Source organism: Indicator indicator, chromosome 33, assembly GCF_027791375.1.
Source record: "Indicator indicator isolate 239-I01 chromosome 33, UM_Iind_1.1, whole genome shotgun sequence".
Classification (NCBI taxonomy): domain Eukaryota; kingdom Metazoa; phylum Chordata; class Aves; order Piciformes; family Indicatoridae; genus Indicator; species Indicator indicator.
The window spans coordinates 4,269,482-4,287,051 of record NC_072042.1 but is presented as its reverse complement, the minus strand read 5'-3'; positions in this window follow the sequence as shown (position 1 = coordinate 4,287,051).

Here is a 17,570-nt window from a genome sequence, read left to right as displayed (position 1 = left end):
TGTAGCACCAAGCCCAGGGCTCCACAGAAAGATTTGGGCTTCTAGGTTCTTCTGCAATATTAATTGAGCTGCTAATTAGTGGGGAAAGCCCTGAGCTAGATTTATTTTTTTTTTCCTGTTCCCCTTCCCTGTCTCACTGACTGACCTGTTCAGCTCTGAGCTGCTCAGTGCCAGGAGAGGTCTCTCCCTCACCCAGCTGTAAGACCTTGCATGATCCTATTTGACTGCCTGGTGTTACCATAGTAATAAGTAATGACTAAGAAACTTTCTTTGAATTCTGTTTAATAATGTGGAGTCCTTGCAGAGTTAATGATCAGAAGGGTTTGGGTGAGCACACTAATGCTTGGATTGGTTATTGTTGTTTTTTTTTGTTTTGTTTTTTTGTTTTTTTGCTCACAGCACACAGGGTGCCAAAATCTAGCCAGAAACCTTGGAGCAGCTGCTGTTATGAAGTGTCTGTGATGCTCCAGGCCAGCCATACCTCCTGCTTGCTTAGCTTGAGGTGTGCTGTCTATCTGCACTCTTTTAAGTGCTTCAGAGATGGTCAGTGGGATGGGACATAGCTTTCCCATCAGCAAATTAAAGGGAGGCACTTGTCCCAGGGATGTGACTGGGTCCAGTGCCTTTGGAAGCAGTAGTTTGTAGATTCATGGACTGGTTTGGATTGGAAAGGACCTTAAAGATCATCCAGTTCCAACCCACCTGCCATGGGCAGGGACACCTCCCACTAGCCCAGTCTGCTAAATGCCTCTCCCAACACCTCCAGGGAAGGGGCATCCACAACCTCCTTTAAGCAACCTGTTCCAGTATCTCACCACCTGCACTTCCTAATCTCCAGTCTCAATCTCCCCTCTTCCATCTTAAAGCCATTGTCCCATGTCCTCTCATTACACACTTAAATGCTTTCCAGTGTTGGAGCCTCCTTGTGCTATTATGCTGGTTAGAGATGAATTGCAATGAGATTTCACCTGAAGCCTGATTTCTTTGCTTTAGTGGCTGTTACCCATCAATTTTCAGCAGCTTGCTTACTCTTTCTCCCTTCTTCACAGCTGTTGTGTGACACTGAGCTGTGGCCACCCTGATGCTTCTCATGTTATGAAGCCAATTTATTACCTGCCCAAGATGTAATAAACATTATCCAAATCTTGTCCAGCTTGTGGAGGATACAGAAATCACAAATGCAGGGAGGGGTTTGCAAAGGAAAAGAGAAAACAGCTCAGAGGTTTTTCTATCAGTTCTTTAACCTTGTGCCCTTCTAGCTATAGTGGAGTGAGAAATTACTTCTTTTCTCCTGCACTCCATGGTGCAGTGACCTTGCTGGATAATTGCCTTCAGGTCACTGTCACAGCCACCTCAAGTAGAGGAAGAGGAAAGAAAACCTCATGCATGTCAGAGGCTGCTTAGGTGGCAGGTGTCAACTGTACTGAGAGACAAAGCATGAGGACTGAAATCACATCAGAATAACCTGTTGACACCATTAATAAAGCCACATAAATATGCAGAAGAAGAGAATCAGTTTGCTCTGGCCTTACCCAGGCAAAGCTCCCCTTTACTTGCAGTGTTTGCAGTTCCTCTTGCTAGGAGTTTATTGCTGCCCTGCGAGAGGAGGGTCCCATTTTCACAGCCCCACTGTGTGCCCTGGCAGTCAGAGCCATCCATTCTGAGGCCCTTTGCAAAGGCAAAACTGAGGGCTGAAGGCACAACAGGATTTCCCCAAAGCTGTAGAGAAGGCCCAGAACTGTGTGAGAAGAACCTAGGGTGTGAGCTCGTGGTGATGTGATTGATCAGGCAGTAATTAATTCCCCTCTTTAGCCCACTCACTGCTGCTGTGGCTCAGGACTGCTTTGATGAATTCAGTGTTTTCCTCTCAGTTTTGCAGGGCTCATTCCATCCAAAGTGATGGGGAAGGAAAGCCTGTTGGAGAGGTGTTGCTGGACCAACACTTATTTAATTTACTTAGATTTTTTTTTTTTTTTGTACACGGAAAAGATTCCATCATAAAGCCCTGGGCAAGCTTTGTGTGATTGAAATACAAAATCCATACCAACAATAAAAAGCAGTCATCCTATCAAGGAATGTGCATTAACTCAACCAACTGCTCTGAAGCCTTTCATTGACACCAAATTAATGCTAAGAGAATAATGCTGCCCTGTGATGAGTTGCCTTTCATTGTGACTCTAAGTGCATGAACACATTTACAACCTGGGCATGAATTGTGGATCTCTTGGCTGTGTGGGTTCCTAATTGAGATTTGAACTCCTAGATATTGTTAGCATGCAAATCAGAAAGAGTGGGAATAATAACAGAAATGATCTTAACCTACTGAACTACAGCAGCAATACTGGAGCCAGGAAGGGATCATCCTGCAAGAACCACAGCAGTTTAGCTCCTGGAGATGAAGATTAGTGGAGGAGAGCAAAATACACTCAGCTTGTCTGGGGGCTCCTTGGTGTTTTACAGGCTGGAAGAGTCAGGGTTGTGTAGCGTGGAGAAAAGCAGGCTGCAGGGAGACCTTAGAAGTGCATTTCAATATCTGAAAGGGGACCTGCAGGAAGGCTGGGGAGGGGTTGTTTAGGAGGGCTTGTGGTGGCAGGATGGGAGGCAATGGTTTGAAACTGGAGCAGGGTAGATTTAGGCTGGACATCAGGAGGAAGCTCTGCACAATGAGAGTGGTGAAATGCTGGAACAGATTGCCCAGGGATGTGCTTGAGGATGCATCTTTGGAGACATTCAAGATCAAACTTGCTGCAGCCCTGGGCAGCCTGCTCTAGTTGGAGGTTTCCCTGCTGGCTGCAGGGTGCTTGGACAAGATGCCCTTTGGTGGTCCCTTCCAACCTGATTCTCTCTGTGAATATTGCACCCCACTGAGACTCTCTGTAAATGCCTTAGAACTGGGAAAAAAAGTGGGAAAGAATTATTTCTGAATTCTGAGACTGCTCCCCCCTGACTGTGCTATCAGAAAGGTTTAATTTTACTGGCACTGCTGGTAAGTTTGGGTTCTCTGTGGTTGTTTTTATGTCTTTGATGTTACTTGCAGTTGTAATGAGAAAAGAGAGCTGTTCCAGTTAATAATTTGCTTCGTGGTGTGTCAAAGCTTCTGGTACAACAGGGGTGAGTTGTGCTTCTCCAATCACAGAATCACAGAGTGCTAGGGGTTGGAAAGGACCTCTGGAGATCATCAAGTCCGACCCCCCCTGGCAAAGCAGGGTCACCCAGTCATGAATTGCTGGTCACATCAATAACTTATTGAACTGAATGTCAGGGTGAGGCCGCCTGTGCTCTCCACTGAAGTGCTGATTGCAGAACTACCCTTCCAAAGCCTTCCCTGAAGGGTCAGGTTCCACCAAACCTCACTGCTGTGCAGCCCTGTGAGGGGCAGAGGGAAATAATGGGCAAGGAGGTCCACGTTGCATGTTCAAGGCTTGGCAGCTATTAAGAGCTTATTGTGTTTATCTTTTACTCTCAAAGGGATCTGCTAGACTGAGCTGGCTCCAGCCAGGATCTTCTCATCAACCTTACACCATTATCTTGGATTTCTAATGATACATCCATTGCTTTGCTCTTGATCTTCCCCTTTAGCCAGGGAAGAGGATTATCATTCTTCTTTTATTACTGATGACAGCACGAGATTTTTCAGCCACCTGAAAACACTGTTTGGCTGATCACTTTGTAAGTTATTGGGTTATGGTGAATTATGGACTCCTGTTCTTCTCTCAGCAGATAAAAAATGCATTTCCTTGAAGCTAATCTCAATGGAAAAATCCAATCCTGCCTCCATCTGTACTGGGTGACGTGATCCAAGCACTGCCTGACACAGAAGAGGCTTTAACGAGAACAGCAGCCCTGGGGGGCCAGGTCTGGGGTCTGATTCCTTTCTCTTTGGAGGCCTGAACTGAACACAGTCAAAACTTGCCAGGGAATTCAATGGGCTTGGTTAGAGGCTTTTGATAGAGGAGCTGAATTCCTGGAGGCACTTGTGGAATAGTCATGGATTCAAAGACTGGGTTGGGTTGGAAGGGACCTTGAAGATCATCCAGTTCCAACCCCCTGCCATGGGCAGGGACACCTCCCATTGGAGTAGGTTGCTCAAGACCTCATCCAACCTGGCCTTGAACACCTCCAGGGAGGAGGCATCCACAACCTCCTTGAGCAACCCATTCCAGGGTCTCACCACCCCCACTGTAAAGGATTTCTTTCTAATATTTGTTCTGTATTGGTTTGGCAACATCAATAGCAGCTCTTCTAACAGAGTGTCAGCCCCAGCTGACAGCCCAGTGGAGAGCTTCTACTCCATGCTAGTCTTTGTCTATAATCCTATTTTGTAGGGCTTGAGGCACAATTAAACCTAATTATTTGCAAGGGTATGATACCCACCTGCAGTGCACGTGGTGCTTAATGCTACCTTCCTGTGAATTTCCCAAATACCTGCCCACAATCATCTTTTGCCTGATTTTCTTATCACCAGGACTGACAAATAAGAGACTTGCTCTCTCCTCCTTCTCCTTATTTGCTGCCACTCTTGGATTAAAGTATTTTTTTCTTTCTTTTTTTTTTTCCTTAAAGGGAATGTGGGAAAAAAAATAAATGACAATTTAAATTGCATTTTATTTTCTTACCAGCTGCTAACTCTCTGAGACAGATTGGGAGATCAATTATCACAGCAGTGAATGAATCTAATTTTTCAATATAATTTACGGTAATTCCATATTCTCTGCCCAAGAAGCAAATAGTCTTGGCTGGGTTCCAGAAGTGAGCTTAGAAAGAACAACAAAAGAAGCCTCAGGAAACCAGCAGTACCAGCCTGGTGCAGCAGCAAGGATTCCTGGTCTTCCAGGGATCCCAGATACTGTGCCAAAGGTAGGGAGTGTGCCTGGTGCCTGTGTGTGCTCAGAGGGAACCTCTATGGACAGTCCTGGAACTGGCTGGGATCTGAGGATGGTTGGGGGACTTGAACACCTCTCCTTTGAAGAAAGGCTGAGAGACCTGGGGCTGTGTTTAGTCTTGAAAAGAGAAGGTTGAGAGAGGGTCTGATCAATATCTGTGAATATCTGAGGGGTGCCCAGTGATGGGAAAAGGATCAAGAGGTACAAGCTGGAACCCAGCAGGTTCCACCTAAAAATGAGGAGACACTTCTCTGCTGTGAGGGAGCTGGAGCCCTGGAGCAGGCTGCCCAGGGAGGTTGTGGAGTCTCCTCCTGTGGATAGATTCCAAATCCACCTGGATGCATTCCATGTGACCTGCCCTGGGTGACCCTGCTCTGGCAGAGGGCTTGGACTGGGTGACTTCTGCAGAGGCCCCTTCCAACCTCTAACGTTCTGTGACTGTGTGTGGGGAGGGAGATTACCAGGGCTGAAAGAGAACCTTGAAGATCATCTAGTTCCAAACCCCTTCCCACCAGCCCAGATTGCTCAAGGTCTCATCCAGCCTGGCCTTGAACACCTCCAGGGAGGGAGCAGCCACAACCTCCCTGGGCAACCTGTTCCAATGCTTCCCCACCCTCACTGGAAAGAATGTATTCATCTCCAGTCTCAATTTACCCTCCTCAAGCTTCAATCCATTCATGGGGGGGGGGAAACCTTGACCTTAATACCCCTGCTTACACCATATTTCACTAGCAGGAGTCTTGGATTGTGATCAGCCCAGCACCATTTGGCAGGGCAGACCAACACCACAAGCAGTTTCTGAGCACTTCTGTCATTCATTGAGCAGTGTGTTCCTGAGGGTACACTTCCAACCTGCTTAAATAATTAAAATTAATGGTCTGCTTAAGTTGGAGTAGTGGGGGGGGTGTGGAGGGAGGGGAACACCAAAAGAAGCTGCCACCAGTTGTTCTCTACATTTGAGAACTCAGTAACTAAATCTCACTTCAGCCTACCAGGAATACAAACAGTGCCATTAATTGGCAGTCATTTAGAAGGCCTCCACTTCAAAAGCCCCAAGACACAGAGATTGGAGCCAGTGAATCCTGTCACATCAACAATGCTTCTGCAAATGGCCTGAGATGCAAATCAGTAGGGGGGAAGGGATTTTATTTTTTTTTTTGCTTCTTTTTCCCCCTGCTATTTCTGGTTTGTTGACACCCAGTGACAGCACCTTATTGTGTGGTGCATTAAAAATTCCCTCCCAAAGCTGATCAGATTGATTCCCCCCTTGTCCATTAACGCACCAAAGAAGAAATGATCGTGTTTTAGTTTTGTTTGGTTGGTTTGTTTGTTTTCAGTGCAAAGTGGACCCTGCTTCTAGTAACTATTTAAACTGTAGCACAAACACTTGAAGCTCTCAGAGAACACAATAATATGAAAGAGGTCACTTGCCAGGTCATAGATTTTTCTTTTTTAGCTTGTTCACTGAATAACTGCAATTTCTCTGTTGTCTTCTCTTTTTTGCTTTGTTTGTCCCCTTCTGTTTGTTCAACTACCATTGTCCTTCCCAGCATCTATGATTTTTCCATATTAGAATTGAGAACCTCTCTCCTGCAAATGACAACTTCCAATAAAGTAAACACCGCACCCTGCATTTTGGTGCAATTTTGGGGCTGTGCTGTTTCAATTCTGTGATGGATGGAAGGAGCACTACCTCCTCACTCCTTAGTTGTTCTTTTTCTTTGCAGAGGCAGAAAGTGCTTTGGAACATGTGTGGCTTGCTTTGATGTAAATGCAGAACAGGAGCTGCAGAGCAATATTTCAGGAGCTAAAATTTCAGCAACAGATGTGGAGGTTGGGGTGTTAGCAAATCTGTTTAAATGTTAACTGTGGGAAATCCTGGGACACCAAACAGGTGCAAGGCTCTGTCTGACCTTGGGCAAGTCCTCTTAGCAAACTGGAGCACAGTTGCAGCTTGCATAGGGTTGGAAGGGACCCTTAAAGGGCATCTTGTCCAACCCCCCTGCATGCAGCAGGAGCATCTCCAACTAGAGCAGGCTGCCCAGGGCCACATCAAGTCTGATCTTGAATGTCTCCAGGGATAGAGCATCCCTGGGCAACCTGTTGCAATATTTCACCACCCTCATAGTAAAGAACCTCGTCCTGATGCCCAACCTGAATCTGCCCTGCTTCAGTTCCAAACCACTGCTCTTCATCCTATCCCCACAGACCCTTCTAAACAGTCCCTCTCCAGCCTTCCTGTAGGTCCCCTTTAGGTACTGAAATGCAGCTCTAAGGTCTCCCTGGAGACTTCTCTTCTCCAGGCCAAACAAGCCCACCTCTCTCAGCCTGTCCTTCAAGGGGAGAGTGCTCCAGCCCTCTGATGATCTGTGTGGCCTCCTCTGAACCCAAGCCAGCAGGTCCATGTCCATCCATGGCAGGATGCAGTACACCAGGTGAGGTCTCATCAGAGCAGAGGTGCAGAATCATCTGTCTCCAGCTGCTGGGGCAATGCCACTCCTGTCTGTGTAGTTTGCAGGCTGGTTGGTGCAGGGCACAGTGGGGTCCTGGAGTTCTTTGTATTCTTCTGGAGCTGTTTTGTTACAAACAACAGTGGTTGCTGAATTGGCCAGAAGGCCTGTGAGAGATGAGTGCTTTGATGTTTAGGGTTGGAGCCTGGTCTGTGTAAGAAGCTTCCCTGCAGCCTATGAAAGTCAATGCAGTTGATGTTCATTCTTTGTGTTAGGATCTGCTGCCACTGGGGGAGTGTTCAGGGATCTGCATAGACTCCACCACATCCTGTGACATTTGCAAAAGACTTGATTGTTTGCACCTCTGAGCATTTAGGCCCTATAAATATTTATTAACCTTCTCTCAGATGTGTATCACAGCAAAGGCAGCAATGACCTTCCCCATGGCTATGACTGGGGAAGGGGGGAACCTGTTCCATCAAACAGCTGGGAAGGCACAGGATTCACAGCCCCTGATACTTCAGCAGCACTCTGTGGAGCAGAAGAGAGCCAGAGGAAACAGCAAGGGTCAGAAAATGAGAGATGAGAGGCTGCTGGAGCAGGAATAGTTCTCAGCTCAGCTGGCAGCACACCCAGGCTGAATCTGCCTTGTAGAGCTCTGCCACTGAAGGGGTGCATGGGCTTTGAGTTGCTTCCCAGTGCCTCTCCATTAGGTAGATTGTCTTTGCAGCCTTTGGAGAGCTGCAGAAACTCTTCACCTTTCCAAGAACTGGACTAGTTAGCTGCTGGTACTAACCCAGGGGGTGGCTTCTTTGGTTTCAACGCTGCGAGTGCTGATTTTAAACCTCCTGCATGGCTGCAAGGATTATTTCCTTTGCCTGAAGTGTAAGCAGTTATTGACAGTAAAAAAAGGAAAGTTGGCAGGTGTTTGTGCTGGTGTTAGGACACCAGGGCCACCAAGGCAAAGGTTGTTCAGGCATGGTGCAAGGCACTTGCAGAAGAAATGATGTCCTGGCCCCTGGTGGCACTGGGGTGTGCAGGAGGTGGAGAGGGAGCCTTGCTGCACTGAGGAGCTGTTGAAACCTGACCTGAGAGGATCTGAGTTGAGTCAGTGGATTGAGCAGGGGAAGTGGTGGACAGGGTGAAAGAAATATTCTTCATTTGCAGAGGAAAGTGAAATTAACCTAGGTGTCTGGAGGGAAATGGTTATTAACTTCTCAGCACAGCAGTCAGCATCCTTCCATCTGGTATGCCCTGAGTTAAAACAGGGGGGGCTGGGAGGGCACACTGGCATATGTGCCAAATTAGACTCAAAAGTGTCCTCCTCTGTTTTAGAGGAGCAAAGATCATGCAGAAGGAGAGAGGGAGAGGAAACAGGAAGCCTTCTTGCAAGGGTAACTATTGATTATTTAATGAGCTGAAAAATATCAGCTGCAGAATGATTTCTGGCCTGAGCTGGTGGCTCTTTCTGAAAGCAGGCACAGGGCTGCAGCCAAGGGGTGCATGGACAGGTGGTGTGCAGTCCCCAGGAGAACACCTTTGAATCAGGAGGTCACCTGTCCCAGGGCATGCAAATCAAAGCTCTGTTGAGCTGTTTCCTCTGCCAGGTTTCACTAGAAATAGTCATTTCACAACCCTGATGTTGAAGCCTGCTCTGTTTCTGCTGAGGGTGTTTCTGGGGCTCTGTACTGACATTAATTCACCTCCCCCTGTTGTAACTATTGCCTGAGCCATGCTCTGTGCTCCAGGGTTTCTGAGCACCACTTTTAATGGGGCTCAATCACAGGACCCAATTCTTTTGTATCTTCAGAACAGCCCCAATGCAACCTGCTGATGTGGTGCATAAGCAGAAACTTGGGAATGATATTGCTTGAGAGATCTTAAATACATAAAGAGGAGGACACACCACAAAGCTGAGGTGGTTGGCATGTCCTCACTCTTGCTGGCATGTCCAGGTTCTGTCCCTTTACCCAGAGCCCTGCAGTTCACAATGCTGCCATCAGTGGTTTGGAATCATTAAGGCTGGAAAAGACCTCTAAGATCATCAGATCCAACCTTCTACCCAACACCTCCATGACCACCAGACCTGGCCCATCTACTCATTTATTGAACACCTCCAGGGATGGTGATGAGTTGTGCAAAGTTTCAAGTCTGACCTGAGATATCAAGGCTGGATATTAGGAAATCTTTCTTCACAGAGAGGGTTCCCAGACATTGGAATGGGCTGCCCAGGGCTGTGCTGGAGTCACCATCCCTGGAGCTGTTTAAGCAGTGTGTGGGCCTGGTGTTTAGGGACATGGTTTGGTGTTGACCCTTCAGTGTGCTGGGTTGAAGGGTGGATTGGATGAGTTTTGAGCTCTCTTCCAACTGGTTGTTTTCTGTGATCAAAGGGAGAATCATGTTGAACCTAGCCCAAACAACTTTGGGGAAGTGGTGGTCTGTAACTCTCTTGTGCAGTCAACCCAGGATGAGTTTGTGCTGCCTGGGACTACTCCATTGAACCACTTACCTGTTGTTGGTTATTTGAACCTTAGATTTCAGTTGAGGGGTAGGAACTGGACTAGAGTGAGAGACAACAAAACCAAAAAACCCCAAACCAATGAAACAAAAAAAACCCAGTAGGAATCTAAAAAGCTATAGACAGAGCTAATGGAGGCTGCAGAAACATTGTGATGTTCATCTGCTAACAGCATCCCCCTGCCTTACAAACTGCAATCATTGCCTTGTTTTTGTGCTGTGTGGCTTTGAAAAGATTTCATTGAAGCTTCCCTAATGAGACAGACAGAGGATGAAGGAGGTGTGTGAGGGATGCCAATTTCTTCTGGATGCTCCGTGTCAATTCTTCCTTGATTTCATCATAGCAAACTTGTTCCCTTTACAGGCAGAGCTCTAAATTGGTGTAATTGAGAGACTAGTCAGGGCCAAAATTTACATCCTAGAGACAAGCTGTGCTCCTTCTGGTGTGTGCCTGAGATTCAGAGAATCTCAGAATCCCTGCATGGTAGGGGTTGGAAGGAGATCATCCAGGCCAGCCCCCCTGCTCCAGCAGGAGCACCCACAGCAGCTTGCCCAGGATCACAATTGCTAGGGGAGTTTGGAATCTCTCCATGAAGCAGACTCCACAACCTCTCTGGGCAGTCTGCTTCAGCACCCTGACAACAAAGAATTTTCTCTTCCTATTCAGATGGAACCTCCTGGGTTCCTCCAGTTTGTGCCCATTGCCTCTTGCTCTGTCACTGAAAGATCCCAGCCCCATCCTCTTGTCCCCCACCCTTTATTTCTTGCTGAGCATTGATCAGATCCCCTCTGGGGCTGCTCTTCTCCAGGCTCAGCACCCCCAGGGATCTCAGCTTTCCGTCCTCACAAAGATGCTCCAGGTTGCCTCAGCATCTTTATAGCCTCTGTTGAGCTCTTTCCAGTCATTCCCTGAGCCTGTGTGGGTCCTACTGTCTTCTTGAGCTGCTCTTCTCTCTCCTGGGATGCAGGGGGTGGATGTTTTCCTCCCTGGGAAGAGCTTCATGAAGATGCCCTGGCAAAGCCAAGGCCTTTGGGAGATGATGCATGTCCTGTGGCAAGCATTCTCCAGGTGTTGCTGCTGGATGGAGCAGCTTTGCATCACCAGTGTAAAGGTCCAAGCCAAGCTCATGATTTGTTGGTGTAATCCTGATGTGCTTTAGTTTGGTGAAGGCTGCTGGAGGCCAGAGAGCTGCTGCAAGCTCTGCTGTGACTAGATGTATGCTGGAAGGTGTCCTTGGGGCCATTAATTACAGTGTCTGGAGGTTCTTCCTCAATTCTTTGCATATGCAGACAGTAACCCTGCAGGCAACAGTGGAACTCAGCAGCAATATAAAAAGCTTTTTCTTTTCCCTTCTAAATATAATGCTGCCATAAAAGAGAATAATAATACAAGAAAAAGCTTTAATAAATGAGAGGAGAAGCAAATGAGGTTGTTGCCAGGAAGGGTGCTCATCCTTGAGGTGGTTTCTGTTTTGCATCTCTGTGTTGGGTTTACTTATTTTGTTGCTATTAGGGGAGACAATTCAAAACGAAGAGTGGAATGCTTAAGTGCAGCTTGGTGAAGATGCTTTAGCTGCAGTCTGAGCAGGTCCTAAATCTCTAGCAGGGGCATGATGAGAACCCAGATACTTCCCAAACTGCAGCAGAGTGTGAGCTGCCTCCCTGCCACAGCTCTCCCCATTCTTTATTGTTTGGAAGATCAGCTGATAAAATGCAGCAACAAATTGTGTGAGACATCTGGAGTCTCCCAAGTTTTCCAGACCAGAGTGTTTTCATAGTAAGTAGCTCCAGTTTCTGAAATTAGCCTGCCTTGAGGGTGAATTCACATCAGAACACCCTTTTCCCCTAATTTTAGCACATCCATCTTGGGAAATGATGCCACAGAGTCCGTGGGAGCTGGGAGAAATTTAGGTCTGGGATGAACTATGAGATCATCTCCTCTGACAGCTGCATGCTGCAGCACACAGCAGCTACTGCACCAGGATGCTGCCTGCTGCCCCATCCAGCAGATCTTTCACTCTTCAGGCAGTGAGTTAGAGCTTCCACATGAGGACGCTGTGTACAAGTTACTCCTGGGGAGATTCCCATTGGAATCCAGAAGAAAAATCTTTCTCTGTGAGAACAGTGAGAGATTGGAATCATCTCCCAAGGGAAGCAGTGGAGTCTCCCACTCTGGGCAGTTTGAAGACTCAGCTTGGCAGGATGCTGGGCCAGCTCATTTCAACTCCACTGTCACCTGGAAAGCTTGGACCTTGGGGTCCCTTCCAACCTGGCATTCTGGGATTCCATGACAAAGCAGCTGTGCTCCTAGCTGAGTTGTTCCCAGGAACTACTCACTTCTCTTTTCCAAAATCTTTGGGATGTGGGTAACTGTTGGGAAGGAATCTCCTTGATGTGTAATGGATAGGTAGGAAAGTGACAAAGAAGTCCAGGGGAAACTCCTCCTGTTTGCAACAGAAGCCATATGGCAAACTGAGTTACACCTCCTGGAGCAGGATGACAGCCTGTGGTGAATTTCATCTTTTGTCCTGTTTGATGAAGACCAAAAAAAAAATCCCCAAAACAACCCCAAACCCAAATCCTTGAAACATTCTGTTGTTCCCATCTGAAAACAATTTGAGTATGACAAATCCCATCCCACTCAGCCAAGTCAAAGCCTTCCTGCTCATTACTTGCTGCTTGTTTCACTCCTTTTGAGGCACCTGGTTTCCACCTCCACTCCTCCTAACACACTCTGGGTTTTGGTTGTGTGGTTTTGTGTGGTTTTGTTTTTTTTGGTTTTTTTTTTCCCCACATTGTTCAACCACATTCTTTTTGGAGTCATCCAAGACAAGGCAGCACTGTGTTGGAAGAATATAAACTTTTAATTTGATGGCATTCTGAGCAGCTGAAGGCAGGTTCCTTTTGTTCCTGTTTCTGTGCTTAGACACTTGCCAAGACAAATGGAAATGTAAAAATAGCTGTCCTTGCTTAAGCAATTATGTTTAATAAGACTCAGAGGGGAAGTGTGTTCTAGGAAACACATGAGGGTGAGAACTGAAGGACTCTTGTGACTCTTGTCCTGGTGTTGTCACTGATTTGTCATTTGGCAGAGCAAGGAGCTCCTCACTGGGGCTGTAGGTGCCTGTGTGTGAGCTCTTCCAGCCTAGTGGAGACCTTGGAGATCACTTGAGATGATCTCAGTGACTCTCCCACCACCTGAGCACATGTCAGAGGGAGAGGAGCTGTTTTGAAATGGAGGATTTATTAAGTTAGAGACAGCAGCTCTCAGTTTTAATGGTCCTGATAGCCTTGTGCTTGGATGAAACAAGTGGTAGGTCTGAATGCTTTGCTTCTCTAGCTGCTGAAGATGGGTAGCTGAAATTCCTTTCATCCTGTCCTCATCTGTATTAAGAGCATAATGTCCTGAGGAGAGGGGTTGTTGTTTGAAGCCTCTACAAAGCATAGCAAGACCTGATCTCAGTTCAGTCTCTAGTCTTTGCTTGGGAGAGGGTCTGGAGAAGAGAGGGCTCCAGGGAGATCTTCACAGAATCACAGAATCAACCAGGTTGGAAAAGACCTTTGAGATCATCCAGCCCAACCTATCACCCAACACCATCTGCTCAACTAACCCATGGCACCAAGTGCCTCATCCAGACTTATTTTAAGCACTTCCAGGGATGGTGACTCCACCACCTCCCTGGGCAGCATATTCCAATGGCCAGTCTCTCTTTCTCTGAAGAATTTCTTCCTAACATCCAGCCCAAACCTCCCCTGGCACAGCTTGAGACTGTGTCCTCTTGTTCTGTTGCTGCTTGCCTGGGAGAAGAGACCAAGCATCTTAGAGCTGCATTTCAACATCTGAAGGGGACCTAGAGGATGGCTGGGGAGGGACTGTTTAGAAATGCCTGTGGGGATAGGCTGAGAAGTGATGGATTGAAACTGAAGCAGGGTGGATTTAGGTTGGCCATCAGGAGGAAATTCTTTACTCTGAGGATGGTGAAATGCTGGAACAGGTTGCCCAGGGATGTGGTTGAGGCCCCATCTCTGGAGATTTGATTTGATGCAGCCCTGGGCAGCCTGCTCTGGTTGGAGATGTCCCTGCTGCCTGCAGAGGGGTTGGACAAGATGCCCTTTGAGGGTTCCCTCCAACCCTATGCAATGTGAATCTGAGCAGGAGCCTTAGAACACAGTGGTAAGAAAGATTCAGGCTTTTAAGGGTCTCTTGGATGAGGAACAACCTATGAAACAGAAGTGTGTGGTCTCACTCCTCACACCCCTAAGATTATTCAGCAGTGATTGAGATCAAGTCCCAGGTTAGTTCAGCAGGTTCTCCAGCACTTAAACCCTCCCCAAAACTGTCTCTGTGTTCCCTTGGCTGATCTGAAGGGAAGTGACTGCTGTTTGCTACTGGTGCAACACACAAAGGGAAAAAAAAAAAAAAGGGGAAAAAAAGAAGAGGAAAAAAAGGAAAAAAAAGAAGGGAAAAAGGAAAAAAAGAAAAAGAGGAAAAAAGAAGGAAAAAAATAAAAAAATAAGGGAAAAAGAAAAAAAAAAAAAGGAAAAAAGAAAAAAAGGGAAAAAAAGGAAAAAAAAAAGGCAATTCCCTCAATTTAACAACTCAACTAAAACAGCAGCAGAGACTCTATCAACATCAGGAGCACACAAACAGCACAGCCACTTCCACTGTGGGGATCTGATCGATTGAAATTGATTCTTCCAGAAGGATGGCAAAGAAACCCTCACCCCCACCCCATTTTCTAGGCTGTCTGCACAGAGCTGATTGTGTAGTGCCCTGTAAAATATTTATGCTGAGTTCATTTGGAAGCTGGAACTTACATTATCCAGAAATGAGTTCAACAAAAACCTTTTCAGAAAGCATTTTTACTCTCCAGCAGGGGAAAGTGCTTTGCTGTTCTCTGTGTTCTGGGGTTTCAACACACAGACAGAGAAACAGAGCAGCCCCTCATTTATTCTGGCTGTCCAAGAACAATTTGCATTTCAGGGAAGGGGGTTTTAAATTTTTCAGTGGCTGTTTGGGAAGCCTCTGTCATTTATGGGTTGTGTTTTCGATGTGTTTCTTTAGCATTAACCAGTGTGGGAAGTGTTTTCTCTCTCTTTTTTTATAACAAAAAAAAAAAAAAGGAGGAAAACTAATATTCCATTTAGGGTTTTGTATTGGGGAATCAGCTTTGGATTTCCATCTCTTCTACTGTGGCCTTCATGGGTTTCCTTGGGCAGATCTAGCTGCTTATTGAAACTTGGCTGGACTTCTTTGTCAGCAGATGTGTGAATATAGAATCAGTCAGGGTTGGAAGGGACCACAAGGCTCAGCCAGTTCCAACCCCCCTGCCATGCCCAGGGACACCTCACACTACATCAGGCTGGCCAGAGCCTCATCCAGCCTGGCTGCAAACACCTCCACGGATGGAGTCTCAGCCACCTCCCCGGACAACCCATTCCAGGCTCTCACCACTCTCATGGGGAAGAACTTCTTCCTCACTTCCAGCCTGAATCTCCTCACTTCCAGCTTTGTTCCATTCCCCCCAGTCCTATCACTCCCTGATAGCCTAAAAAGTCCCTCCCCAGCTTTCTTGTAGCCCCCTTCAGATACTGGAAGGCCACAAGAAGGTCACCTCAGAGCCTTCTCTTCTCCACACTGAACAGCCCCAACTCTCTCAGTCTCTCCTCATAGCAGAGCAGCTCCAGCCCTCTGCTCATCCTGGTGGCCCTTCTCTGGACACCTTCCAGCATGTCCAGATCCCTCTTGTAATAAGGGTTCCAGAACTGGATGCAGTACTCCAGGTGGGGTCTCAGCAGAGCTGAGCAGAGGGGGAGAATCACCTCCCTTGCCCTGCTGGCCACACTTCTGATGCAGCCCAGGCTCTGCTTGGCTCTCTGGGCTGCAAGTGCACATTGACAGCTCCTGGTGAGCTTCTCCTCCACCAGCACCCCCAGGTCCCTCTCCTCAGGGCTGCTCTCCAGCCAGTCCCTGCCCAGCCTGGATTTGTGCTTGGGATTGCCCTGACCCAGCTGCAGGACCCTGCCCTTGGTCTTGTTGAACCTCCTGAGGTTGGCTTGTGCCCACCTCTCCAGCCTGTCAAGGTCCCTCTGGATAGATCCCTTCCTTCCAGCCTGTCTGCTGCACCACACAGCTTGGTGTCAGCAGCAAACTTCTGCTCCCTGTCCCTCCTGCAGATGAAAGCTATTGTTGTGGTTTTTTTTTTTTTGGGGTTTTTTGTTTGTTTGTTTGTTTTTTATTTATAGTTAGAGCAACTGAGAGGCTTCAGAGCTCACCTACACAAGGGAAGGGAAGTATCCACCAAGCAAAGATGAGGATTCCTGAGTTGGCTTTAGTCTTGCTGGCCCAGGTGGTAAGGCTCTGCTGGGTGGGTGGTTTAGATTTGTTGAACAATGTTTGCCCTTTCTGCTGATTCTCTATTTGTTCTATGTTGAGTTTCCTTTTTGTCTTTGCTGCACTGTTCTCTGCTGCTGCAAACAGAATGGGTTGGGTTGGGAGGGACCTTAAAGCTCATCCAGTTCCAGTTCCAGCCCCACTTCCCACCATGGGCAGGGACACTTCCCACCAGCCCAGGTTGCTCAAGGCCTTATTCAACCTGGCTTTGAACACCTCTAGGGAGGAGGCATCCGCAACCTCCCTGGGCATCCTGTTCCAGGGTCTCACCACTCTCACTGTCAAGAATTTCTTCCTATTCTCTGGTCTAAATCTCTCTTCCTCAAGCTTCAATCCATGATGGCAAATCATGATGATGAGTTGTTATGGGATGACAGACCAGTGATGTCCAGGGTCCGAAGCATCTTTCTAGGGAGATTTCTCACAGAATACTACATGCCAGGGTGGAAGGAACCCCAAGGATCATCTGGTCCAAGATTTCTGGATGGTTGTGCAGTTGAAATGAGCTGGCCCAGCAACCTAACAAGCTGAGTCTACAGACTGTCCAATGTAGGGGACCCTGCTGCTTCCACTGGGAGATGATTCCAATCCCTAACTGTTCTCAGGGTGAAAAAAAGGTTTTGAATTCCAATGGGAATCTCCCCAGCAGTTACTCCTCCCCATTTCCTAAAGGAATAAGGCTTCTAGGCTTGTACCTTGTACTGTCCCACCACTTCCTTCCTAGTACCTACTGATTCCTGCTCCCCTCCACCCCAGGTCTCATGAAAATTGGTACCTGAATGTTGAGTAGAAAGGGGTTAGCCCAAGGGTTAAACTTTCCCCTTGCACAGCAACTAACTGCCCAGTCAGCCTCCACACAGCCCCAGCCTAACCAGGGCACTGCTTTGTGCTGTCCTGGAGAGGAAGTTGTGATTGCTGCAGTGGGAAGAGCAGGGGGAAAGCAGACAGCTCTGCAAGAAAACAGGTTGTGTCCTCCCTCTGCTTGTGGGAACAGCTGCCTTGGAGTGGAAGTCTCCTGCCAGCCCCAGATGTGCAGCTGAGTGATTCAGGCAGCTCTCTTCTGGGCTGCTTCATCCTCCCACAGATCAGTTTCAGGGACACAAGGTGATGACAGTAACTTCCATCTGGGTTTGTTTCTCAAGGAAACTTCTTAGGAAGAAGTTCTCCCTCATGAGGGTGGTGAGACACTGGCACAGGTTGCCCAGGGAGGTGGTGGAAGCCTCATCCCTGGAGGTTTTTGAGGCCAGGCTGGATGTGGCTGTGAGCAACCTGCTGTGGTGTGAGGTGTCCCTGCCCGTGGCAGGGGGTTTGGAGCTGGATGATCCT